This window comes from Hemicordylus capensis, chromosome 1 (assembly GCF_027244095.1).
Source record: "Hemicordylus capensis ecotype Gifberg chromosome 1, rHemCap1.1.pri, whole genome shotgun sequence".
NCBI classification, from domain to species: domain Eukaryota; kingdom Metazoa; phylum Chordata; class Lepidosauria; order Squamata; family Cordylidae; genus Hemicordylus; species Hemicordylus capensis.
Window position 1 is genome coordinate 65,750,851 of NC_069657.1, and position 27,455 is coordinate 65,778,305.

The 27,455-nt window shown below is 40.9% G+C and overlaps 3 long non-coding RNA genes across 3 annotated transcripts in view; 1 reads left to right on the plus strand and 2 right to left on the minus strand.

The window, feature by feature from the left end:
* The window catches only part of LOC128341071 (uncharacterized), a 38,329-nt gene extending 33,844 nt beyond the window's left edge, over nucleotides 1-4,485 (minus strand). The window contains exon 1 of the long non-coding RNA XR_008314189.1: nucleotides 4,458-4,485. This is a non-coding gene — a long non-coding RNA (uncharacterized LOC128341071). The remainder of the gene's footprint in view (nucleotides 1-4,457) is intronic.
* A 1,253-nt stretch (nucleotides 4,486-5,738) lies between these two features.
* LOC128341070 (uncharacterized) lies at nucleotides 5,739-24,583 on the plus strand. Its single transcript, XR_008314188.1, has 3 exons — nucleotides 5,739-6,041; nucleotides 19,897-20,049; nucleotides 24,391-24,583. It is a non-coding gene; the product is annotated as an uncharacterized LOC128341070 (long non-coding RNA).
* Nucleotides 15,179-24,572, minus strand: LOC128341069 (uncharacterized). Its single transcript, XR_008314187.1, has 3 exons — nucleotides 24,453-24,572; nucleotides 18,253-18,347; nucleotides 15,179-15,354 (listed from the first exon to the last, which is right to left on the minus strand). It is a non-coding gene; the product is annotated as an uncharacterized LOC128341069 (long non-coding RNA).
* Nucleotides 24,584-27,455: the final 2,872 nt, after the last annotated feature.

Sequence of the window (27,455 nt, forward strand, 5' to 3'; positions counted from 1 at the left end):
AAATGCTACTTGCCCTGAAGTGAACACTGTGTCTGAACCCATGCTCTTCATAAACCTCTGGCTCGTTACAGGCAAGCCAGCCTCCTTTGCAATCAGGTGCGAGGCGGCTGATGCAGGGAAGACTTGCTAGTTGAAGGGAGAGCAAGGCAGGCTGGAATCCAGGGCCTCATTGGGAGGCATGCACAGGGGATGTATCTCTGGCTCAACTCAGCTACTTTGTGCTGGTCTATGATCATAATAAAGGAATTGAAATTGAACTCAGCTACTTGCAACAAATCTAGATACTGTATGTGATCATCTGCAGTGACAACTTCAGGTTCCCTCCACACATCTCAGGGTGGGGGGACCACAGGTTCCCTTCTATGTGTGAATCCGGCCATATAGTACTTTAGAATGTCCAAAGTGTTTCACATAATCCTTACAACAACCCTGAAAGGTATGTCAGCATTATGAGCCCCATATTGCAGATGGGAGCAGAGGCTGAGAGTCAGTGTCTTGCCAAGGAATATCCAGTGATGTCTGAATTCAGCCACTGTGCCTAACCATCTCTCACTTTGGTATAGCTTTTATGGAGGTGAGCATTCATGTTCTCTTTTTCCGGATGGGACATAGTACTGGCTCTTCTAATGCAGAAGGTTTCTTTTAATGCTTGTGGAAAGCTGTAGTGAAAATATGTTATTTTCGGGTTAACAAAAAGTATGGCAAGAGTGATCAACAGCTTAGAATCTTCTACAGCCTTATCCAAAATTATACAAAGGCTTCTCTTTTTAAAATAAATTAGTGTTGATTTTTCAAAAATCTTTAATATGTACCACATTGTAAGATTTAAAAGACACTGAGGTAAACATGTAAATGTTGGAGGTTGGATAATGAGGCCTGTTCTACTACTACAGGCCTATGATTCTATACTTCAGTGCAGACAGAACCATGGAGAACGAAAGTAACTTACCAAATTTCAAAACTGGTCCCACAAGAAAGGATGTGATGTGAGTTTGAGGTACTTAGTGCTGCTCAGAAGAATCCACCCACCTAACAGAATCATCATACAGAAAAGGTTGGTTTCAAATGTGGGGAAATACCTTCCTTTCCCTTTCCATGAATTATTTCTTTCCAAACAGTGAAACCTCCTCAGGCAAGGTGCTGCCAACCTAATTCACACAAAAAATGATTTCTCCTTGCTTCCTTAAATTCTTTCTGAAAATAGTTTTGTGCATTACTTCCACCAATTCAGTTTGAAATATCACCAGTGAAATATCACTATATAATCCTTAAAAAAAAAAAATCAAAACCAATTCCTGAGCATATCTATATAAAATCTTAATAAAATACTAAAAAGCTTAATTTTCTTTTTTAATGGATGTGGGGAAAGGAATGTTTTGTTGATATTTTCCATGTTCAGTTTGTTTCTGTGTTCATAAAAAGTCTAATTTCTAAGACTGATTACTTATTTAAGATAACAGTATGTTGGCACAAATTAGTTTAGATTACAGTAAAAAAATTCAAAATTTCTGGTGTGGTTCTGCTAAGACAGTAGCACTAGGCATTTTATAAGGTGTATTTTAAAAAGAATTTATCATTATGATGCTTCCCATTTTAAATAGTTTTACAAAACTGTTTTCTTTTTCTTTTTTAAAGCAAAGACTAAGAAATTTGTCTAGATTTCAGTGCTTTATCATTTCTGCTCAGTTTCCAGCAATCAGAGACAATTTCTCTTTAGTATGGAGGTATTTTACAGAACTCGTGATCCTTTGAGAAATATGAAACAGTGAAGATACTAAAAGTGATTGTGACTCCCGTGAAAATAAATTCTGCTATTTTTGCACTGCAAGCTTTGCTGAGAGTGGGGGGTAGGGAAAAGGCAGATGATGGTAAAAGGGGGGAAAGAATAAAAATGACATTGTCATTTATCCACACTTCTATAATTCAGATGATAGTTAAAGAAATCACAATTCTAATTAAGATAAGATTCTGTAGGGGCTTATCTTTTTATTGAGATAAAAAGCTAAGGTGTCATATTTCTGTAGAGTTTTACTTTTCATTTCAATTTATTTATTTTTATTTTCTAAATAGATAGTGGCAATAAAGTATGTGGCAAATTTACGTTCCTAAGCCCACACTGGCTGAGTGAACACAAATATGAAGGGATATTTGTATGTTTATGTGTGTATGCACGTGCATGTGTGTGTGAACATGTGCAAATGGCATATTGTTCAGTGTTTCTCAAGAGAACCTTTCATGTACAAATGATTGTCTTTATGAAAATAATTTTATTTTATTTTTTATTTGATGATGGGAAAGTTTTTTTGTGTCTCACACCATGAGATATTGCATTTTTTTTCCTAACTATGTTAAGGAGATGGCTTTTTAACTCTTCGTTCAGACAATATTGTAATGTGTTGATAGTTTTCCAGAGTCCTAAATAGCCCTCTCTTGCTATTTGAATTGTGGGATTTTTAAATGACAAATAAAGTCAACTTATTCATATATTAAAGAGAGTGTATCCTCAGCAATCTAGCAGAATGCTGGGTGCTTTCTTTATACAGTTGCTGATGTTATTTGGTGATGGCTTGATATAGTAAGATAAAACATTTTGCTTTCTGTTTTCAAAGCATTGCACAAACCCACAACCTCATGAGATGTATGTGGGAAAGAATAATTTGATTTTGAAAGGATAAACCATCAGCTACAGACCAAAAAAGATGGAGAATTAAAAGGCTTATATAATTATAACACAAATGGAAAAGAAGACCTTCCATCTGTTATTTTGGGGATGGGGTGGGGGTGGGGAAGAAACAAATCTTGTTCACTTAAAGAAATGTTAAATACTTTTTTTCTGTCAACATTCAAAATAGCTATTTGACAGGGTTGTTATGGCTAATTAATTACTTTCATTTGGTCTAAGTTGTATACTTGAAGATGAATTGTACATGATAATAAGGCAAGGCTGTGTGAGGAAGACCTTTGGTAGTCTATACAGTGTGCTGCCTCATTACAGAACTAGCTATCTGCAGGAAGCCTGACATTGAAAGGTACCACACATCCCATAACGCCCTCCCCTAACTGAGATGATTGTAGCTTCTTCCTAAAAGTGATGATTAGGAGAGAGAAAAGCAAAACGGAATGCAGTATGAATATTTCATGTAAATGCAAGCAGGCACTTACTGGACGCAGAACTTGATTGATGCTAGAGTGCCTCTAAATGCCTTGACATTGAAGGGTTTAGACTCCCCTTTGCACAATGAATGCTTCGAGAGCGGCAGTTAATATTAGAATATAGCTGTATTTAGCTGGAGAGCTCTTTATTACTGGCTGATATTAAACAAGACCAGAGGCCTCGGATTTCAGTAAGTGAATCTAGATAAAAAGAGTTAGTAGAAATCGACGGAAGATAAGATATTTTAGTCCCTTACCCCCAGCCAGCAGCTCAATTGCTTAATTCAGTTTAAGTTCTTTTCTACACTGAGGTTAATCAACAAAGAAGCAGAAGTCTCTGATTCAGATTGCTTTACGATATCTGCATAATAAAACAGTGAATATATAGAAATGTAAATTAAAAGAGAGGGAGGTTTTTTTCTCCCTCCCTTTAGTGACTGGCTTCTTTGGTATGGTAGGATTGTTTATTTTTCTTCCATGGAAGTATAATCACATACATGACTCATCTTGTACATTCTATCCTATGAAGTGATAATATTTCTAAATCTGGAAACAAATTGTTTAATAAAGAGGGTCATATGATAATCATAATGGGCTTTCCCCTTCCTATTGACAGAATGAATTATTCTAAGAAAAATCACCATTGATTACCATTAATATTCGTCCTGATATTAAAAAAAAAAAGTCTGCAGGCATGCTTTCTGTTCACAGTATGGAGAATCCAGAACAAAATGTTCTCAAAGTCATTGAATTTATTTTGGCATACAGCAATATAAGGCCTGATTTAATTCTGTAAGATTCATGTTGCCCTCGTGCATGCCAAGTTACTGGCACTGCAGCAGCAAGTACTTCAGTAAGTACTTTCACAAGATTCCAACATCCAGGCCTTCTCAACACTGTATATTTACAAATCAAATGGTTAGTCCAGCCCAGCCATTTTACTATACATTTGCAATCATGTTGAGTACACTACAAAACAGGGCCTCAGCAATGTTTTTCTAGCATTTTTTGCTTCTTAAAAAAGTAACACACAGCTCAAAAGACAATGACTTCCTTATTATAAGCTTATGGCTATGTTCTTTTGCTGCTGCCGCCGCCGCTGCCATTACAACTGCACCACAATTAAATATTTCTTTTGCAACAAAATAGATAGAACATTACTCATCTGGCTTCATGATTTGTGCTGACAGAGTAGCAAGTGTAGCTTCTGGATAGGAGGTATGTAGGACTACAAGATGAATGTATTATAATTATACAATCATATAACTGATTATACAGTTGATCCAGAACTCCATGATGCCTACCTATCAGATGGTGCAGTCTGCCCTACAAAATCAAGAACAAAATTCCTTCAGTATGAAATTGATCCATGTCAGGCCAGTCTGAGACTAGTTTTCACAATCTGAAAGTTCACAATTATTGCAAGTTGCCATTCTTAATTATATGCACAAGCTTTTTTCACATGTTAATGCACATACAACATGTGTGCATATTAACAGGTTATGTTCAATGCATATACAGTGACATGGTTCCAATGTATCTGCACCCTGAATTTGAGGCTGCCTGTACTCAAGATCACTTTTTAAATGAATGTGTGCACAGCCATTCGCACAAAACCATGCACATGTGTACAGACAGTTGTACACACATATAATGCAATGTCTGAATAGGGCTTCTGAATAGGACTACAGTCTAACACGAATGTCCAGGAGGAATGTCAGGAGATATTACTAGGAATTGTGACCAATGGCAATATGATAGAAACTACCTCTCTGTATTGGTTTTTCTAAATGATTTTAAATGGTCCTATAACATTTGTACACCAATGGTTCTAAGGCATTATAAAGCCTGCCACAAAACTAAGTGATGTGTAACTGAAAAGGGGAGCTGAGGTGCCTCTGTGAAGGAGCAATGCCACTACAGCAATGTATTCATTTTCAGATTTCTTCAGTAGCCCATTACACTTGCTGCTTTCTCAGTCTTAGTCAATAAAGTCCTGAACAATTTCCAGCTGTGAACAATCCTTACATGCTTGCTGAGGCCTACAGATAATTTTGTCTGTAGCTGAACTGCCCATAGGGTCCCCCCCCACAACTTAACACATGCTGAATCTTGTACTCTGTCTGACACTTCTATAAAAATTTCATAGACCATTCAAGTTAAGTTTGTACAGGTGGATCAGGTCCGTAGAGTGAGCTAGTGCAGAAAGACAGAACAAAGGGAAGTCTGCAGCAACATTGCTGTCCTGCCGGTTTTTAGTGCACAATAGACCCTGCCAGGAACATACTCCAGAGACAGGGAAGGGAAGAGCTGGAATATAAATATGTGTATTGCTGCTCCACGGGAGACGAGTTACTGAATATTAGCTGTCTTTGTTATTAAAATTAAACACATATTTAATTTAAGATTTCATGAATAGCCTTGCAGCTTTCTCTAGTAATCATGGACTAGAAAACAGGGCCACAGAACCTGCCGCCCAGCTCCTGCAGTATTGCTGTTGCTCCTTGTCACACAGACATAGCTGTTCAATGTGTATCTTTATGCAGCACCTTCCAAAGGCCTGTTCAATGTGTCATGGTGTACAATCCTACTGCCCCACCACTAGGCCCAGCTTACCTCCAACCATTGAACAAGTACATGTAACTTGAGGCTTGATGCCTCTGTGTGCCTGAGACAGGGCAATGAAATGCCACGCACCTTATGTGTACCTGTCTCTTCCCCTTCTCCTCCCTTTAAAAGCAGGAGACAGAAGGGCATCTTGCTACCTTCCTGAGCCCCAGTAATCTGCTGCCAGAGGCAACTGCCTTACCTCACCTCATAGAAGGGCCACCCTGCATAGGCCCAAAAACCTGTTGTCCTTACCCCTCCTCCACTCCCAGTTTTCATAGGTAAGTATTGCTCAGGATATTGGGTATTATACTTTATGGTGTTGTGAAGTACTTGATGAATCTTGTACTTTATAGAAATATCCAACAAGTAATGGCAGATGGAGAAATGTCTTTAAATGTCTTCATCCTTGCTCCAGGAGGCACTGGCTGATTTCCTAACTAAATTTACTTGAGGAAGTACCATTGAAATTAAAATGACAAATTTATTAACATACATTTAAATTTATTAAAATGACAAATAATTTATTAATTATTTATCAATTTACAAAATGGCAAATAGCCCACAGAAGTGGCCTCCATGTGGCTTACATGACATTTGAATCAGCCCTTAAAATTCCATACGCAGTCTACTGCAAAGGTCAGGGGTATAGGGATTTCGGCCACAGCTGGAGGATGACGTACTCAAGCAGACCCCTGGCCCCTTAGGCTTTGCAATTGTGTCCGCAAAGCATGTGCGTGCCCAAAGCCATGTCCCTTCTCCTGACGTCTGATGCAAGGGGGCAGGACCAATGCCGAGGATGGGGTCCATCAGCCCTAGCAGAGCTTCCCTTCCCCAGTCAGTGGCTGGGAGCTCCTTTCCCTACCTCCCTAGTCAGTGTGTTTCATTGAAACGCTGCCTGGACTTTTCTCCCAGTCAGTGAAACAATGGCTGGGGAAGAGAGGGGCATGCCTTGTGTTCCCGAACAGCAAGGGCTTCATTCACTGTCTGGGTGTGGGAGAGGGCAAGGGTGTACCCTGGCTCCCCCCCCCAAGTCCCTGGTGGTCAGGGGACTATCATACCCCCTTGCTCCATGATCCCAATGCCCCTGGCAATGGTCCCTTCTGTCCCCGATTACCAAGGTAATGAATCATTGTACTACCTGCTGGAACTGCAACTGATGGGTATTCAGGCAAGCACCATCACATTTTGATGCCACAGTTAGATATTTATGAAAAGAGATGCATTCAATTTTATCTCAGTAGTATAGATCAATTTTCAGGACAGAGTTCCTAACAGTGTATTCATAGGCTGGGTACAAAACCAATTTTATCTGCTTCAGTGGTGTGTGAACTGTATAAGGAAAGACATCTCTTTACTCTCTGATAGCTTATCTTCCCTGGTGACCATTTATGCGTGCTCTTGTAAATATACATATTTTACAGAAAAAAAGCTCTTTAAACTATCCTTTGAGATGACCTTGAAAGAAGAACATTCGAATCTTCCAGGAAATTAGCAGCAAAGTGTGTTTGGGTAATGATTGGTGGGGTGAGAAATGCCACTCAAAGCAGTAGAAATAATCGGTGCAGCCGGCTATTTAATAATACGGGTCTCTCATAAAGGCAGGTTTTGACGAGGAAGTATAAAAGGGGTGGGGGCAGGGGGCAGAAATACCACTCCAATCTTAGAAAATTTTTCAGAGAACTAGGAATGCTCTGAAATGTCTTTCCTCCAAAGTCAAGGTTGTTGCTGAGAAATAATAGCAAAAATAATTTAGAGAAAATTTAGATTCTTTCAACTTCTGGGTCTCATGTTTCATATCATCATGGGGAAAATATGAAAGTTTTTTGAATGATTAAATTTAAAACTCATATACTTTAACAAAAGAGAATAATACTATAGATATTTATGTTTTTCTTTAAAATTCCTAATTCTCATTTCCACTTTTCTCCCCCACTCTGATACTTGCCAAACCAATTACTGGAAAACCAAACCAGCTTAAGGCGCTTGCCCAAATCTACTTTTTGCAAGCTCTTATTACTTGCACACAGCATTTCTATGTACCTTCAAAAACTACTTGAAATGCTGAACATTACCCCATAGCACAGACATAATAAATTCCTTTGTACACCAGGACATACATCATTCAAGAATTCACCCACAAATATTGAATAACGGATTGTTTATTAAAACAAAGCAAAGCACTTCACCTTCTCAATATATGTATATGGTGCATATATATTTGCAATGTGCTTTAATGAACATGGAAGAACTGGATTCAGATCTCTGCTCAAAAATAAATATAGTAGTTGAGCTTGAGAAAATTGATCAATCATAATTTGTAAAATTTGTAAAATGAGAATAATATTCTTTGCATGTTTGAAAGGAAAAACTCCAGTGGGATGCATTGAAGCTCCTGAATCTGGAACACATCACAGAGCATTTTATACAATGGAAATGTTATATAAATGACTACCATTGAGTGGTAGGAGTATCCACTAGTGATGTCACTAACATTCATAATTGTCATGGCCCCATCCTGCATTGCTTCCTGCCTGACTATGCTCTCACTGGTGTCCTCTTACATCTCATAGGTTCCCACTCATGGTCAGAACAGAACATAAATTAACTGGCTCCAAATATGAATTTGTTCAGCTCATAGTTCTCAACCATATTACAAATAAAGCATCATTTGTCTGAGAAATCATTTTACATCTTAGAATATAACTAAGTATCTGCACATGTGCAGTCCATGTTCATACTGATCAGGCTGCTGTGTAGATGCATGTACAAGTTATTTAATATTTGATTATTACCTTTTATGAAACTGTCTTTGAAACTCTCGTTGATCACTGTGAAATGGAAGCCCTGTTCAGATGTGCTATCACTGGGTACCACATACCCAGGTACTGAGGGAACAGGAGTGTGCTAACTAGCCACACACTCCGACGCCAACATGCTCCATGACCACTTCCCCTACTATTCCTGAATTCTGTGCTTGTCTGTGGTGGCAAGTACTGAACCCAGGAAAGTTTCTTCCCATGAACTGGAATGCTGGGCAGGCTATGTTTTAGTTCACAGTGGAATTCTCCCTTTTTCAGTGCAGGCAAGCACTGAATCTGGGGACAGCAAGGGATGTTGTGGAGTGCAGTGGCACTGGGATGTGGCTAGCTGGCATTTCTCCATTCCCCTTGCACCTGGGTACTGTATATGTGGGCAACATGATACATAGTATTCCTGCTCCATAATGCTGTTGCCCAGGCTATTGCAGACTACAAAGGCAGCACCAATACTGTTCTGAAGCGAAGGTTGCAGAAGTAGCATTTGAAACAAGAGGGAAACTGCAGAAATGCTGCTTCCACAACTACTGCTTTACAACCAGTGGTCTTGTGGTAGCAAGCATGACTTGTTCCCTTAGCTAAGCAGGGTCCACCCTAGATGCCTACAAATACAAGACTAAATGTGTAAGCACTGTAAGATATTACCCTTAGGGGATGGAGCCGTTCTGGGAAGAGCATCTAGATTCCAAGTTCCCTCCCTGGCATCTCCAAGATAGAGCTGAGAGAGATTCCTGCCTGTAACCTTGGAGAAGCTGTTGCTTGTCTGTGTAGACAATACTGAACTAGATGGACCAGTGGTCTGATGATATATGGCAGCTTCCTATGTTCCAAACAGTGTTGGGGCTGCCTTTCAAGTCCACACCAGCCCCAAGGCACAGCTATGGAGCCCTAATACTGCGTATCATGTCAGTGACTGTACCTGGTACAGAATGTTTGTACAAAACTACAGTGATCAGACCACCCTACTAAACTAATTAGGTTGTTGCTTTCTAGGTCAATTCCCTAGATTTTTCCTCCTGTCCTCTATCCATATATAATATCTTGGGTGTGAGGCTTAGGGAGGTGTGATGCTTGAATACTATACTTCACAGGGGCAATGTAATGAGATGCATGAATGCAATGCCTTCAGCATGCATGCACCAACATTACAAAATAAAAGGGGGACATAGAATTCTGTGGAGATTTGAGCATTTTTATATAGTTCTCTGAGAAAGCTTGTAAATACCAAACTGATTCCAAATGGAGGCAAAGGGAATCTATCCATCACTACTTTGACCCTGGGCATCCAACAGATGTGGGCCACCCATTGCCATGGCCCCTCATACAGTATCCTATGGGTCTTTATTTGAGGTAAAGGTTCCAGTATCATCAACAGGAGATCACTGCTAAACAAAACAATGGCTAACCTGTCAACTCTGCTCTGCTCTCCCGGCACAGGGGTTGGATCTAAATGATGAAATGTCACAGTCACTATAGCTGATCTATAGGACTGGGCTGGCCATCAGCAGAACATTGTTTCTCTCTACAGCTGAGCTGAAACACTGTTTTCCAAACACTGTTTAATGATTTTGCAACACTCCTAGCAAAAATGTTCGCCTGTTGGTTTGCATCATCTACACTTATTTTCACTTAGCTTCATTCACCCCAGATCTGATTGGCTATATAGCACTGTGACAACAACTCTTCTTCATTACATAATTTGTTATTGGTTGGGATTATCCACATGAGTTTTCCAGGAAGGATAAACATCAATCTGTGGGTAAGAGGGGGCTTCAAAGGATGCGATAAAGTGGCCCCCAAAGTCTGAAGATGCTGTAGGCTTATTGCTGGCTAGTAAAAGTAGCAGCAGGTGCCCTGAACTTTTCTCATAAACATTTTATCTTACACTGAGCCTCTGTGGGTGGCAGCAGCAGTGCTGAAAAGGCTGGTCTTCCCAATGGCCAGCTCTGGCTTTAATTTCTTCTTTCAAGTTATTATAGGTAACTTGTATGTTTCTAGACAGATTACTTACTTCATTAGGCTGTCCTTCACCTCAGTATTTTTTCTCTTTTTAGCTATTCGTCTCCCCTCTGCTTCTTCAGCATGTACCTTACCCTCTATGGCAGCTTAAAGAGACAGGCCTCCTACAGTTTAAGGAAGAGAACCTCTCTTTTTGACCCCAGCCTGTATTGGCTTTCTGCTCCCAAGCTCCTCTGGTCTCCAGAGGCCACACCCCTATCAGCCGGCTCTGCTCGCACTCTAACCAGCTCCACTCCTCAAGTCTCTCTCTTCTTGAGAGTGCTGAGCTATGAGAGAGGTTGACCAACCATCTTCTTCACTGTCCTTTATATATTCTTCAAGGCCTCTTTTCTCCTCCTCTACTGTTTGACGGACTTGCAGAATTCCTCTTCCACCTGAGCTGCAAGGGAGGTATAGCCTATCTACATCACTGTGGGGGTGCAGAGCATGATTGATAGTCATTATTTTCCTCATCTTACAATCTAGCGTCTCTAGCTCTGCCTGGGTCCAGTCTATTATTCCTGCAGTGTATCTAATAATAGGTATAGCCCAGGGGTTCATGGCTTGTATGGTGTTCCCGCCATTGAGTCTGGACTTTAGAATTTTCTAACTCTCCTGATGTATTCACTTCCAATTTTTCTTCTAACTTCAGTGTGTGCAATGTTATCATCCTGGAGAATGCCCAAGTATTTGTAAGGTTCTTTCTCTTCCAGGTTCTTGATGTTGCTTCCATTGGGCAGTTCTATTCCTTCTGTTTTTGTTATTTTTCCTCTGTTCATTATTAATGCAGCACACTTGTCTAGTCCAAACTCTATTGCTATATCACTACTGAATATATGTATTCGATTTCTGATTGGGACTTTCCATATAACTTCAAATTGTCCATGTAGAGCAGATGGTTTACTTTACTTGATGTTTCAGATGTGTGCTATCCAAGGCCTGTTTTGTTTAGTTTTTGTGAAAGTGGAGTCATGGCGATTACAAACAACAGAGGGGATAGTGAGTCCCCTTGGAAAATACCTCTTCTAATGCTAACCTGTCCAAGTGTCTCGCTATTGATTGTTAATTGATTAATTGTTAATTGATTGTTAATTGTGTACTCCACATGCTCATTGCTTTTTAAATAAATATCTGAATGTTTTTGCTGACACCAGTTGTTTCTAAACATTTTAGTATCCATGTATGAGGCAATGAGTCATATTATTATTATTATTATTATTATTATTATTATTATTATTAACAACAACAACAACAACCTGTACCTGTAGCCAAAGATTGGTGGGATCATAAAATTGAAAAAGTTGTAAAAAATGAAGATGCAAAAATATAATGGGACTTCCGAATACAAACAGACAAATATCTGCCACACAATACACCAGATAGAACTGTAGTCGAGAAGAAAGAAAAACAAGTTAAAATAATCAATATAGCAATACCAGGGGATAGCAGAATAGAAGAAAAAGAAATAGAAAAAAATCACAAAATAGAAAGATCTACAAATTGAAATTGAAAGGCTGTGGCAGTAAAAGACCAAAATAATCCGAGAGGTAATTCACACCCCTCAATACCATAGGGGCCACATAAATCACCATCAGCCTATTACAAAAAGCAACTTTACTTGGAACAGCCTTTATTCTGCGATGATATCTATAACAAAAGCAACAACATTGTCAGTAAAATTCAGCCATCCCAGGTCCTTGGGAGGGACTCGATGTCTGGATAAAACAAATCAGTCAATAACACCTGTCTGACTGTGTAAACAATAATAATAATAATAATACACTGGCTGCCCATATGTTTCCAGGCAAAATACAAAGTGCTAGTTATAACTCACAAAGCCCTAAACAGCTTAGGCCCTAGGTATTTAAGACAACGTCTTCATTGCTATGTGCCCCACCGCCCACTGAGGTCACTTGAGGAGGTACGTCTCCAGTTGCCACCAACCCGTTTGGTGGCTACACAGAGACGGGCCTTCTCAGCTGCTGCCCTGAGATTGTGGAATGCGCTCCCTACTAAGATACAAGCCTCCCCATTTCTGGCAATTTTAAAGAAACTTTTGAAAACACATCTCTTCAACCATGCTTTCTCAGCTTTTTAAAACTTGTTTTTAAATTGTTTTGGCTATTTAATTGGTGTTTTATGATGTTTTAATTTCTAATTATTATTTTATGCAGTTTTCTAATTTCTGTTTTAATTGTTAATTGATTGTAATGGTGTTTTTAATGTAAACCGCCCTGAACCTTTTGGAAGGGCGGTATAATTTTTTTATTAATAAATAAAATAATAATAATAATAATAATTATTATTATTATTATTATTATTATTATTATTATTATTATTCCTCATGAGGCTCTAGGCAATTATTCTTAGCTGATTGAAAGTGTGAGATCTTTTACATTCTTAAGGAACATGGACTGTAGTCCAGCCTACAGTTGCAGCCCTCCCCATGGGCTACGCCTATCAACTGTGGGGTGGATTGCAGCCATGGGATGCAATCGTATATGTATGCTTCAAGTCCTACTTATTTCAATAGCATTTAAGCATACTTAATGGAGCACAGAAATGTAGTCTTGGGTTGCAAATCTGGAAAGTCCAGTTGTGCTCATAGAGGCACCACATGCAAGTGCTTTCCTTCTCCATCATGGGGAACAATCAGTGGCTGACATCCAGACTAGCACTGCACTGGTGCCTGACATCCAGACTAATGCTGCACTGTCGTGCAAAGGGGAAATTTCAGAGGAATTTCCCCTTTCCTCTGAAATCCAGTATGCTTCCTAGAGTTCTTCTCTGAAGGCTGTGTGACCCTCAAAGACATATTTTTGGGAAGCAAGCTTCAAAGGAAAAGGGAAGTCATAAAAAACACCAACCCCTCCACCCTTGTGTGACAGCACAGTATTGGTCTGGTTGTTGAGCACTGCTGCACCCAGCACAGTGCTGGTCTGGATATCGGTCAGTGTATATAAAGAAAAATAACAGCACATATTGCAGGATATTCTCCTTCTCCTAGACAAGAACAAGAAGCTCTGCAGGATATTCTCCTTCTCCTAGACAAGAACAAGAAGCTCTGTCGACGTACAATATGTGCATACCTGCATGTACAGTATATACAACTTGTTTTAAAATGCTGCAGAGTATTATGCTCTTTCCAAACACATATTACGTGGCAGAAGACTCACTTTAAAAAAAAAGATCTTCCATCAGCTACAAAAGAAGTCACAGATTTTAGAATGAATTCTGACTTGCTTTTATCCTTGGAGCTGTTAACCAGATGTTAACTACAGAACACTGCATAAAAGGACATGTTTTAAATCATACACAAGTTCAGGGGAATGTGGCCCAGACTTGTAAATTATGTTAGGAACATAGGAAGTTGCCTTGTACTTGAGTTAGACCTTTGGTCCATCTAACTCAGTATTGTCCACACAGACTCTCAGCAGTTCTCTAGGGTTTCAGTCAGTCCTTCCTGGAGAAGAAGGGATGAACCTAGGACCTTTCTAATTGTTATAAATGTTGCTCGCTTATAAAGGGGAGCAATGCTGAGGGCAGCTCAGAAGGTTACTTTAAGAGACACTGTGGAGTAGGAGTTTATTTCATCTGCCCCCACCCTTCTGGATTGGGAGAGAGACTCTGGCTGTAGCTTTTGTGCACTTTTCCCTTGGGCTGCTATCTGTTGTTTTGCTCACTTTTCATTGCTGTAAAATTTTGCAGCTGGGCTGGTTCTGCCTGATGGACACAAATCAGGTGCTATATAAATAGATAGATAGATAGATAGATAGATAGATAGATAGATAGATAGATAGATAAATGTGTCTTCTTAAAAAACAGGATCCCCTTCCCTGTTCTTCACTTTACCCTTTTACTCAAAGTAACACCTGCTGAAATGCAAGAATAGACATCACAACAGAAAATACAGATTAGATGGCCTTCTAATTATGAGAACTCTGTGTTAGATCTGTCCAGTTCTCAGGAGAGGATTCTACTACTTCTTCAAAGTAGTTCCACACAGGGCTGAGCCCAAAACAACCCCAAAACAAAATAAAACCAAATTCCCTGTCAAAGAAATATGCTTCCAATTCAGGCTCAGAACAAATGTATTTAATTTTTATTGTTTATCCCTATTGCAATATTTGGGCTTTGCAGAACAGAAACTGTTTTTGAAAGAAATAGAAGTGGTCAGTGAAAAGAGTGGTATGGAAAGGAAATGGTGACTTGTCTGAGTTAAAAATGGTTTTACAAATCATGTGACCATCTCTCTCTTTTCCATATAATCCAAAGGCTTTCCTTCATTAGAGGAATTAAATCAACTACTTACATTTATAATTTTCTATATAGCAATCTGACACACTAACAATGGCAATACTATTATTAAATTAACTATTGTTGTCTCTTGGGGGCCTTCCAGGCAACAAAAGGATCTGCAGTGAACCCAGGACAGCTGCTATAATTGCATTAGCCCCGATCCAGTAGTGCTAATTCCTGTCTCCACATAATGGTTGAGAGGCAGCAGTATGCTAATGCCTGGCAGGAGATAACCCTTTGTAGCCTCTGAAGAAGGCATTTACTCATTTTTGTTGTTGCTGTTGTTTCAAACAAGAAAAGACCAAATGGAAAAGTTTTATTGAATAGCAGGGTACAACTGCATAGGGAAGAGAAGTGGGGACGGATAGCACTGCTGATGTTTGGCACTCATTGGTGATGTCACACATCCTAGCCAAAAGGTGTTCATTACACTCACGTGATTGCATTCCACACAATTATCAAGGTAGTGGTACATGTGCTAGTGGGAGAAGGAAAACAGAAATCACCAGTAGCTTGAAACTGTTGTTTGAGTATCAGTGAAATGAGATTGGTCAATCATTTACACAGAGATGCAAGTTTTGGGTGGTATAGAAATATGTTAAATAAATAAAAAATACATTTCTCTGAACCAGAAGGACTACTCTGAGGAGACATATCAGGATGCAGCAACTGGTGAGGCAGGAAGCTGTAGATATAGAGACAGCCACCTCTGAGAGGCAAGAAGCCTTAATGGAGGATGTTGTGAGGTGGAGCAGAGGCAGGCCTGCTGAAGGACTAGCAGTGCTCAGCACAGACCCCAAACATCATGGCCCATATCTTTATTGGGCATTTGTAGCCATTTATCAGCTCCACACCTTTATAGTGCTGAAGACCAAGACAGAGGCCCCCATTCCACCACCTCCTCACAACTTCCAACAGTAAGGGTGTCAGGTCACCTGCTCACTTGATTGCTGCTCAGCAGCAGATAATCTGATACCTCCAGTGTCCACCTCGTGAGCCACAAGATGTAATAACTCCTTGCAACAAACATGGAACTACCCAAAATAAAGAGCATCTGTACAGGGGTTCATTGTCCTGTTGCATGTAAACCGATTTTACACACAGACACCCACACCCACCCACCATGACAAGGGATTGTATGGAGCATCTGACTTCTGCAAAGTTTTATAGGAAGAAGCAGATGTGAAACGAAAATGCTTTCAGAGGAAACTTCAGTTGTAGCAATGAAAGAAGAGCTCAAAACAATATCTGTAGTCGGGTTCACAAGAAGGGAACTGGTGACTTTTGCTTCCTTTCTCCTGTAGCTAAGCCCCCAGGTTCTACCAGAGAGTAGGGTGTCCAGTTCGGTTTGATTTCAAACTGAACCTGAACCAGTGTGGTCACACCCCAGTTTGGTTCAGTTTGGGGGAGTTCGTCAAACATTTTCTTGGGGGAGGTTATTTCTTTTTAACTTAACCCCTCTGGGGGGCTTCTCCAAGATGATGGTGTGGTCCACAGAGGTTTCTCCTTACCTCTCGCCTTCCTTTTTTAAAAAATTGCCTGGTTCAGGCGTCTTCGGCTTTTTCCAGGCCCATTCTCTGGCGTGACCGCCATTTGGGAGGCTGCTGTGCCTGCACATTGGGACCCTGTATGGCCTGGGTCATGATCTGGCCATGCAGGGTCCCACCATGCAGGTGTGGCGGTCTCCAAAAATGTCCACTGTGCCAGGGAATAGGCCTGGAAAGGGCTGAAGATTACCAAACCAGGCGATGTTTACAAAAAGGAAGGCCAGCAGGGGGAGGGGGAACCTCTGTAGACCACCACCACCACCACCCCCAAACCACCTTGGAGAAGCCCCCTGGAGGGAGTAAGTTAAAAAAAAAGAAAGAAATCTTTTCCCTCAAAAATGTTCGACGAACCCCCAAACTGGATGTGTGTGTTTGGTCCAGGGTCAAGTCAAACTGGGGGTGGTTCGGCTCAACCCAGAACCTTCGAACCGAACCGGTTCGATACTTAAATCTAAAGGGTGTTAAATATAGACAACTCTCTTTCTGATTGACTGCTGCCGCTTGACTGCATTATTCTTTTATTGTATTGTCAGAATTTTAAAATGCTTTGGACATTTTGGTAAAGCGATATATATATTTTGAACAAATAAATATACATTGCATTTGGCTCCCATAGACTTGGCGGGGCATATCATGGAAATGAAAGCGTATGAATCAGTGCTTTACTTCTAGTGTGCATAGATGGAAAATAGGAACATAGGGATCTGCTTTATACCAAGTCAGACCATTGGTCCATATAGCTCAGCATTGTCTGCACAATCTTTTCCAAGGTTACAGGAAGGAGTCTCTCTCAGCCCTGTCTTGGAGATATCAAGGAGATAACTTGGAACCTTCTGCATGCAAGCCTGCAGATGCTCTTCCCAGAGCAGCCCCAACTCCTAAGGCAGGCCTGCTCAACTTTGCCCCCCCCAGCTGTTTTTGGACTACAACTCCCATAATCCCCAGCCACAGTGGCCAATAGTCAGGGATTATGGGAGTTGTAGGCCAACATCTGCAGGAGGCTGAAGTTGAGCGGGCCTGCTCTAAGGGGAGTATCTTACGGTGTTCACATGTGGTCTCCCATTCAAATGCAAATCAGGGCAGACCCTGCTTACAAAGGGGACAATTCATGCTTGCTACCACAAGACCAGTTCTCCCATAGGAGGAGAGGTGTAGATGTAGGAGTTATTAATATTATGATTATGTGATAGAAGAACAATTTGTACTTTCACATCAGGGCTAGGACCCACCTTCAGTTCTAGCAAAATGTTTCTTTTGATGCTGCTGTGTAGAAATTCACACACACATACAGACACATTCCTGAGCAGCACAACTTTACTACAAGGACCACTGTGATGCTTTGGTGCAAATAAATGTAAGTCCCACTTCTCCCTCCTCCCACATGATATCCTATGGGGCACTGCTGAATGAAGGGAATGAAATCAAAACATTGCCATTGTACTAAAGACACATACAGCCAAGTAACTCGCCTTTATTTTTTAATATTTCTTTTCTTTATCACCCTGTAGTACCACACTTGACAACTGAGAAGTCAACACATAGGCCTCTATTTTTCAAACCATCATGGTCTATTAATGCTGTTTTTCTGCAGGATTTAGTATGTCAAATAAGGAATCAGCACAAACTAAGGTCTATGGTCTTTCTATTCACTAAATCCCTCTTCTCAGTGATGCACAAATTACGAAGTACTCTGGAACCTCTGAAAGTATGCAAGTTAAGCATGTGTCGCATGCTCTCCCTCAGAGCATGTAGAAACCCTGCCCTGTATGTTCTGAAGGAGATAGAAAAAAATCACTGGTTAAAAAAAAGGGGGAAAGGGATCAAAATACCTGGAAGAAGCTCTTTTTTCTTCTTCTCCCTCCTTCTCCATTCCTCCTTTGGGCACTGTTGCTTAGGCTGCCTTTAGGTTGCCATCCTATGCACACTATGTTAGAAGTAAGGGTGATTGAACTTTGTGAGACCTACTTCTAAGTAAACCTACATAGAATTGCACTGTTGAAATGTTAAAACCCCACATGCCCATATTTGAGTGGAGAAAATTGAGTGACAAATTATGGCATGATTCAGCCATAGTTAAGTGTGCATCTATCCCACTGATTTCAGTGAGAGAATGAAACATTTTGATATTTGTATGATGTTTCCACATCCAAAAGAAACATTACTCAAATCAGCATCTCATCACAAAAAGTGGCTACCTCCGATGCAATGCTATGCCTGGAGTGGATGGGTGCACTACTCTTCCAAAAGAGGGAAGGCACAAATGAAAGAAGAGGAAACTGAGAGGTGTACAGGAAATACGGAAGCAATTTGGCCCATTCTGAGTACCACTGGTTGTCAGAGGCACTGTGTTCTATCTTATATTTATTTCCAAAAGAGCTGGAAAAGTTATGATCCTTATGGATACATACCCAGAACATCTGCTGGTGACAGGTACCAGATGACTCAAGGTAACCCACAGATATGTCAGCTTCACAAAAATCTGAAGAAAAAACCCCAGCCTGAAACTGCACCAATGTGACTCAATGGAACAGAATGTTTATGGCCTGAGAGGGCACTTAATAGACAACCAGGTGGGTGGAGCTAATGGACTTCAGGGGCTGCAGGGGGAGGGGGAGGACCTGACCAAATTTTTTTTAAAAAAGCATTACATTTTTCAGCTTGAAGAATAGTCCCTCAAGACAGTCAGAACCCCTTCTGCTCCAGAGGGGAATAGGTATCTCAAACCTTCGCCATCCTTAGGCACAGGGTCATGTAACACATGCACATTAGGGATATACTGCAAGATTTTGTTGTGGGACCAGACTTGTATTTTGAATTACAAAATGTGCTACTTCACCATCACACAAATTGGAGTGACCACCCATTGGGAGTATGAACTGGACCACAGTTTTCATTGCAAAAAGCAAGCAGAATTCTTCTATCATTTGTACCACTTTTGTGGTGGTATGTTTTCTCTGGCATCTATAAAGTCATTCCTGTTTTACACTTAACATGACAGACTCCGCTATTTAGATGCAGATCCAATTGCAGTCCATCAACTGGCATATATTGGACTAAATGGAAAGATTTTTAATAAGAGAGGAGAGGGGGCACTTTACTTAATAAAAAGAGCATATCAAGACCCTGGCTGTGGCTAATGTGCATAAAAAATTCAGCCTGTCAGATCCTCACTTTTCTAATTCAGTAATCTAAATAATTTATTTGACATTTTAGCTCAAGATGACCTTTCCTGGAGAAAAAAAAAATCACTGTTTTAAACTTTTAGCAAGTGCAACCACTGCAGCAGACTGCTGTTGAAGTTTGCATTTTCCCAACTGAGCAAAGGTTAATCTTGTACAGCTCAAACACATATCTGACCCTTTTAAACAAGTTCACAAAATGTCAGTTAATTGTTTAAATCTAATTTAAATTAGATTGTAATATTTGTGTAGAACTAGTTCTTCCCCCTGCCTGAGTTTTTGTTTCTCCTGCAGAAAGAACACCTGACATAAGTTCCAGATCAGAAGGAGATCGTGGAATGGTTGGCTTCTCATAAGCCATATTTTTCTAAGGTGTTACCCTTTGCCAAGGCATTGTTTATAAAACAAGTTCCATAAATCAAGTGAAAATACACAGTGGATTAGCAGGTGAGTAGGTTAATAAAGCTTCTGGTTCTAGTGAGGGAGCGTGTATCCACAGGTTCAAGCCTCCAAGACTGGTCATCTGACTGAGAGAATGAGCTTGTGAAGTATGCAAAAAAAATTTAATCAGTGAATTCCATGATATTTCCTTTGTAGCTATACATTGCATAGTTTCTTAGGCCTTTTCATCCCTCCTGTTAAAAGGCCTTTCCCCCCAATCCCTCCTTTGTCAGTTTTAGATCATTTATCTAGCTTTCTGACAGGGTCATACAAAAGAAGCTTTCAATAGGGGGATGCAGACATCCCTCCCCTTTTGTACATAATAAAGGCTTCCATTTTCTCAAGGCTAGGTATGTTTATAAAGTATTTGTTTATCTTTAAATGTAGCAATTGGCTGGAAACAAAACTCTGAAATATCACTGAGTTCTTGAGAAATTTGAAAGTCTTGGCCATTTCTGGTAATGACTCAAGAGTATTGATAGACAATTGTCAGACTGGAGCCTGGATCTCCAATCTATTGTAACTACTAGCCAGTCTATTATGACTGCCAAACCAGCCATCATATAAAGGAGAGTTCCCATGAATAGGAAGACAACCAGGTTCTGGATGCCATCATTACTATGATTTTCAGAATCTGCATCCAATTGTATGGCTCTAGCACAGCTAAAGAGAACTATTAATAATAATAATTAATCACTAATCTTAATAATTAATGACAATTAATTATTAATAAACTTTATTTGTTAGATGCCCAATAACAAATTCTTTTCTGGGTGGCTTATTATACCCCACAATCTGCTGATCAGTTATCTGCACCGTTGAGCTGGCGAAAGACAAGTGTGTTTTAAATCCTATTCAAAGTTTTTACATTTTTAATATATAGCTATTTCATCATGTAATTGGGTCCCCCCCCCAAAGTGTTCTGTCATGTTGATGTGGGGGGCCTGCTTTCTGCTTATTTACATGGATGTAATTTTTGGTTACAGCCTGTTAAAAATGGCACCGCCACACTTTGTTCAACAAGTAAATGAAACACATAGATATATTTCAAAATTTAAAAATCAGTTAAATAAATAAATAAATAAATAAATAAATAAATAAATAAATGTTCAGTTACCAGTTCTCACAACACACAATTCTTTCTGAAGTAAAGAGAAGACCAAAAATATGATTGAAGAAAAACAGCCCATTTCACACAACGGCCTCATTCTCACGTAGTGCAAAACTGCAATTAAATGGGGCAGAGGTTGGAATTCCTGTATGTTTGAATGCGTGAAACCCCAGTTTCGCAACAAAAGTGACCTGCAGTTTCCATTGCCAAACTTCAGTTTGAACCTTCATTTTGTACTGAGTTTTAGGGTTGTGCATTTTGGTTTTTTTCTGTTTTGTTTTTGGCCCAAATCCGAAACACCCCCATTTTGTTCTTTGTTTGAAATCAGCCAATCCGAAACACCCCCATTTTGTTCTTTGTTCGAAATTGCAAAATCCGAATCTGAAACGTTTTGGATTTTAAAAATGGCCCCAGGGCAAAAATAGTGGGTGGGGGTGGTAATGTCTAATGGGTGGAAACTACCACCCAAATTTCAGAGGAATTGGGCAAAGGGCTGATTTTTGGTGAATTTTTGAAGTATAGGATTTTTCCCATAGGGAAGAATGGAGGTTTCAGCAAAAGTATAGCTTCATGTTGGGGGGAAAGGGGTAACCCAGAGCAGAGTAGGGTGGGTGGTAGTGCCCACTGGGGGCAAGGGAACTGCCAGAATTATTTCAAAGGAATTGGGCAGAGGGCTGATTTTTAAAGATGTAATGGAGTTTGCACATCTGTAAAGTTCTTCCACATAGGGAATGATGGACCTCCATGATTCCTGCCCCATAACTGTACTCGGGGGACACCAGGGTGGCCCAGAGCGAGTGGTGGTGTAGAGCACATAGGGTGCCAACCACCCTGGGTTCTGTTGTTTCTGAGATATTTTGAGTGTAGATTTAGATTTTCTGGTAGCATATAAGAGTGGATTCATGGTTTGTCATTGAAAAAAAATCTCATTTGCTACCAGAGAATCTACACTCAGAACATCTCAGAAACAACAGAACCAAGCACCCCATGAGTTAGCAACCCATGGGGGTGGTTGGCACCCTATGTACACTACACCACCACTCGCTCCCGGCCACCCCAGTGCCCCCCAGGTGGAGTTATGGGTCTGCTGAAACTTCCATTATTCCCTGGGGGGGGAACCTTAAAGACACATAAACTTCAACAATTCCTAAGAAATCAGCCCTTTGCCCTATTCCTTTGGAATCTGGGTTGTTTGCCACCCAACCCACTCTTTTGCCCCTCAGGCCCCCTTTCTGCCCCGAATCTGCCCCAAAGACATGTCAACTTCAGAAATTCTTTAAAAATCAGCCCTTTTCCCAATTCCTTTGGAATCTGGGTGGCAGCAGGCACCCATTGGGGCACTACCACCTGAACCACTCTTCTGCCCCCAAATCCCCCTTTCTGCCCTGAATCCACCCCAAATAACATCAACATCACACATTAACAACAGCAGAGCTTTGGAAAAAATCAGGCAGATTTCCAATGGTCATGCACATCCACTCCCCCCCCCACCTGAAATGCAATTGATCTACACACAACAGTGTGAAACAACAACAATGAAATGCACACTGCCCCACTGGCCAATGAGGGTAAATGCACACTGCCCCACTAGCCAATGAGGGTAAAATTTACCCTTAAATTTGCTTAAAAGGAATAAGGAGGCAATTGTCAGCAGATCAGCCCATGCTTTCGCTGGCCAATCTGCAGGCTGGAAGGGCTGGAAATTCAAACAGATGTCCAAACTCAAAATGGAGACTGAAGGAGAAAGACTTTTTGCGATTGCAAAATGGAGTTCCAAAACAGCCCAAACAACAAAATGTTTTGTTTTGCAGGGACGTTTTGTTTTGGTTACAAAATTTTCTGTTTTGAGCATTGGGTGTTTTGTTTTGGCTACAAAACAGCTGAAATGGCCTGTTTCGGGCACAAAACATTTTGTATCAGAAATGAAACGCACATCCCTACTGAGTTTCGCTGCTCCAATCTGAGGTTTGCTGGTGGCAGTGTTAAGTCTGAACACAGACGCTGCCATAACTGCAGTTGCATGTTGTTTCTGGAACCAAAATCATACAGAGAGTGGCCCAGACTGACCAGAAACACCCAGTCTATGCCCTCTGCCTCTCCGAGCACTTGCCTCGCTCCCCCAGCTCAAGCTGTTGCCCTGTTGGGTGTATGAAATGATTGCCTGTAGAGGAGGGGGTCACTGTGTAAAAGTTCTATTATTAACCAGAGAGAAGAGGAGCCCTACACAAGTGGAGCCCCCTTTATTTGGCTGGCCTAACTCATGAAAGCACAGTCCAATGGAGTATCCAAGGTCTTAGAGCTTCACGTCCTCCACAGTTGACTGGCCCTCTCATGAGAAGGCTGATTCTTGGGCAGCAAGCTGACATGGGGGCAGGAGCATGGTTTGGTGTCCCTGGACTCCTTTGCCAGGGTAGGCCACCACAAGAGCATCCTTGGTCACAGTGGACCAGTCTCCAGGATCCCTTGCCCTCCCTCATATACATATTCCCTCCTAGGAAGTGGACATGATTCCTTGCTGGAGTTACAGAAAAATAGTGCCCCTCAGCATCCCCCTCTCGTACAAGCACAGCAATTTGGTGTAGGGCTTATTTGGTGTGGGGCTCTTATGTGGGTGGCAGTGCAATTGCTGTCAGAAGAAGGATTTGCATGCCATTTAAAGGGATTTAAATGCCCTTTCCCTGATGAGGGCAGGCAGCCCATTCATTCTGAAAATGCACAATCACGCTCGGTCTCCCACTTTGAAGATTGTGGCCAATGGCTCCTGCCCTGCTGCCCTGCTAAAGGCTTGCCTACAGCCTGGCGATGCTAGCGCTATAGAGCTTGCTGGGATGTGGCCTTGGCGGACAAGATCCCCTATCCTGAAACCAAAGTTTGCTAGGCTGCGGTTGGATGAACATCTGTGATGAGATTCAGGGTTACAAAAACAAACCACGGGTTTGACAAACTCTGGTTTCACATTACGTGCGAATGATGCCACTATGTTCAATGTTGCATGCTGCAACAGACTGGTCAGTTTAACAGTCTGCTCAAACGATCTAACTATTGTTCAGTACTAAACTTGTAGCTTCACAGTTGGATTGATCCCCCTGTCCCAGTAAATTCACACAAAAGCTGTCTGGTTTCACCTTCTGACTTAATTTTGATTAAAACCCACAGCATAAAAGCTCTTGATGCACCACTAGAATTCTGTCTTTTGGCCAGACCCAAATGCTGACTTTGAAATAATCTTTTCTTAGCCACAGATGCCACACTGTTTTATACCTACTTCCTGGCAACTTGACAATCCAAAGGTACCTACCTACTGGTGGATCTCCGGCTACTATGTGAACCAGGCCATGTTGTTTTAGCACATGAAAAGACAGACATTTCTTCTTTGCTAATTTTAGAACTGGCAGATATTGAACTGGTGAATTTCAACAACTGAATCTGCAAGGTAAAAAAAGAAGCATGTCTGCTAGAAGGACAAATATATCACGGTGGTAATAATAAACTTTAATATGGAAATAGATATATACTCCCATTGCCCAGAATATTACAAGAGATTAAGGCATTATATTCTACAAAATAATACTAAGGACCAGGTTCTTTAACAAAATAATATTCATCCTGAGTCTTCTAAATATATCTCTAGCACCAGCCAGATTAAAAACAAATGCTTGCAGCCCTGTCAGTTTTGTTGGCAGCTTCTGCCATCTCGTATAGATGTATTGGACAAGGGAGGAAGGCCTACCCATGGGCTTATCTCTTATCCTGAATGCCTAACTTTTCAAAAATGTGCTAATTGTACAGATAGAGTGTCTGGACTATCACTCATGTAGAGTATGCCCAGCATACTACTTTACAACTTCCTATTCCCTGTTTGAAGGGCATATTTGTTGAGGGTGTATTGAAGGGCATATATTGTGGGGTGTATTATATCAGGCAGATTATGGGATTGAGATGAGAGATGTGTGAGGGATGTATGCATGTGCGGTGGCCATTTTATGTGTGTAAACACGCCTGCAACAGCCCCGAAACTGGCCAAACCACCCACTAGAGACTCGCGGGAAGCCAGCGGGGGAAAGGGGAACCGCCTGAGATCCTCTGCGGCCGCAGCAGCACCCACCCACCCCCGCCGAGGCCACTGAAACTCTCAGTGGCATTGCCAACATTTTTAGACAAGATGTAATGATATCTGGCACCCCTGATCCAGGTTCAAACTGGTTCAAATTTGAACTGAACCAGGCAAAACAGAACATGCCCAGTCCAGTTCAAATCCAGTTCAGATTCAAACTGAACCAGGCAAACTGGTTTTTATATACATCCCTAATTGAGATTGCCCTGGTTGGCTTGATGGATGATATCCAATTAGATATTGACAGAGGGAGTTTGCTGAACGTTTTGGATCTCTTGGCAGCTTTCGATACCATCAACCATGGCATCCTTCCAGGTCACCTGAGAAAGGTGGGATTAGGTGGCACTGCTACAGTGCTTCCATTCCTAACTCTCAGGTAGATTCCAGATGGTGTCACTTGGAGACTGTTGCTCTACAAAGCAAGAGCTAGAGTGTGGAGCCTTTCACAAGGCTCCATACTGCCTCCAGTGCTCTTTAACAGCTACATGAAAACGCTGTGAGAGATCATAAGGAGATGATAGGTGAGTGAGGCAGTCTCCTCAGGAAAGTTCCAGCAGGGCAGCATTTGCCCTCTGCTCCCATGATAAGAGCACCTCTTTGGGACAAATCTGACTCTTTCAAGTTTTACAATGAGTGGTTCTCCTCATGCTTATTGCAAAGTAAGGATGTGCAAACTATTTTGATGTAGAAACGTTTCAACTCGAAATATGCCATTTCAAGCTCAAAACAAAATGCCATTTAAATAAAGGGCCTATTTCAAGCTCAGAACAAAACAATCCCATTTCAATGATTTGTACCCAAATCTGGCTGATTCAGGATATTTGTAGACAAAACAAATCACTGCTGTCCTCAATTTCCCATATTCAGGTACAAAACAAATCACCTCAGAATCAGACCCGAAAAATCTGGAGATTTGGACCTCCAGTTTGTGGCCAGAGTGGGTTGGGTGGTAGTGACCAATGGGTGTTCAAGTTCAAGTTCTTTAATGTTACAGCCACAAGCCAAAACAGAAGAGAAAGATTACAGTTATATAACAATAAATTGAGTGTATATAATTAAAACAGGCTGAAATTAGAATTAGTTTTAAAAATTGACAAAATTGAAAACATAGTGATAATAAAAATTTAAAACAGTAAAATATCCTTATTAACCATCCGGTGACGTATATTTATGGCAGCAGCACAGAATTTAGCCACATTAGATGTAATTAAACACTCTGAGTCCGAAAGCAACAAGGAACAATAAAATTGCTCCTGTCGACCGGGAAATTTACAAAGCAAAGGAGTAATAAAAGATTCACGGATATCCTTGTAGAACAGGCAGAATAAGAGAACATGTTCAGTAGTTTCCACCTGATCCAACCCACAAGGGCAAAGTCTGTCAGCAAATGGAACCCCTCTATAGCACCCTTCTAGAACTGCCGAGGGTAAACAATGGCAACGAGCCAAGGCAAAAGCTTTCCTATACCTCGGAAATTCCAACCAAGTAAAATAATTCAGTGCAGAGACTAGATATCTTCTTTCCTCTGAGATGTAAAATTTGGAGACCTTCCCGAGGTCATTTTGCCGTTCATAGTCGAACACTCGTTGTTTAACCAGCAACCTTACCTGATCAAATCCCAGCTTAGACAGAATTGTAACAGAGAGGCCCAAAGTAGCTATTTTAGCCTCAATAGACTGGATCCACCTGGAGCCAAAATCATCCTGTAAAATTAGAGGAGCCAGGCCAACTGGATGATAAATTAGTTTGAGCCAGTAACAGAATATAATAATCCAGATACTGGCCTCCACCTTAATAAAGCCAGTCTCCAAACGGGCAGCAGTATTTGAAACAGATCTTGGAATATTAAGGGCAGTTCTCAAAATTTTTTGACTGTACACATTCCAAAGTTGTTATATTTGGAAAAAGCCCCAGCTGCGCTCCATAAAGTAGTTGGGACAGTGACTTTGCTTTGAATAGTTTAAAAGCTGCTGGTAAGTAGTAGCCACCTTTTGATCACAAGTACTGTAGAATGGCAAGTGAGCTTTTCTGGGCATTGGAGGCTACGTAGTTCGCGTGGGCCTTCCTAGTGCCCCCAGCATGGAAAACTACCCCTAGGTACTTAAAGAATGATACCTGCTCAATAAGTTGACCCTCAATGCTCTAAGTGCGAATCTTAGGTCTCCATGCGAAAGCCATTATTTTGGT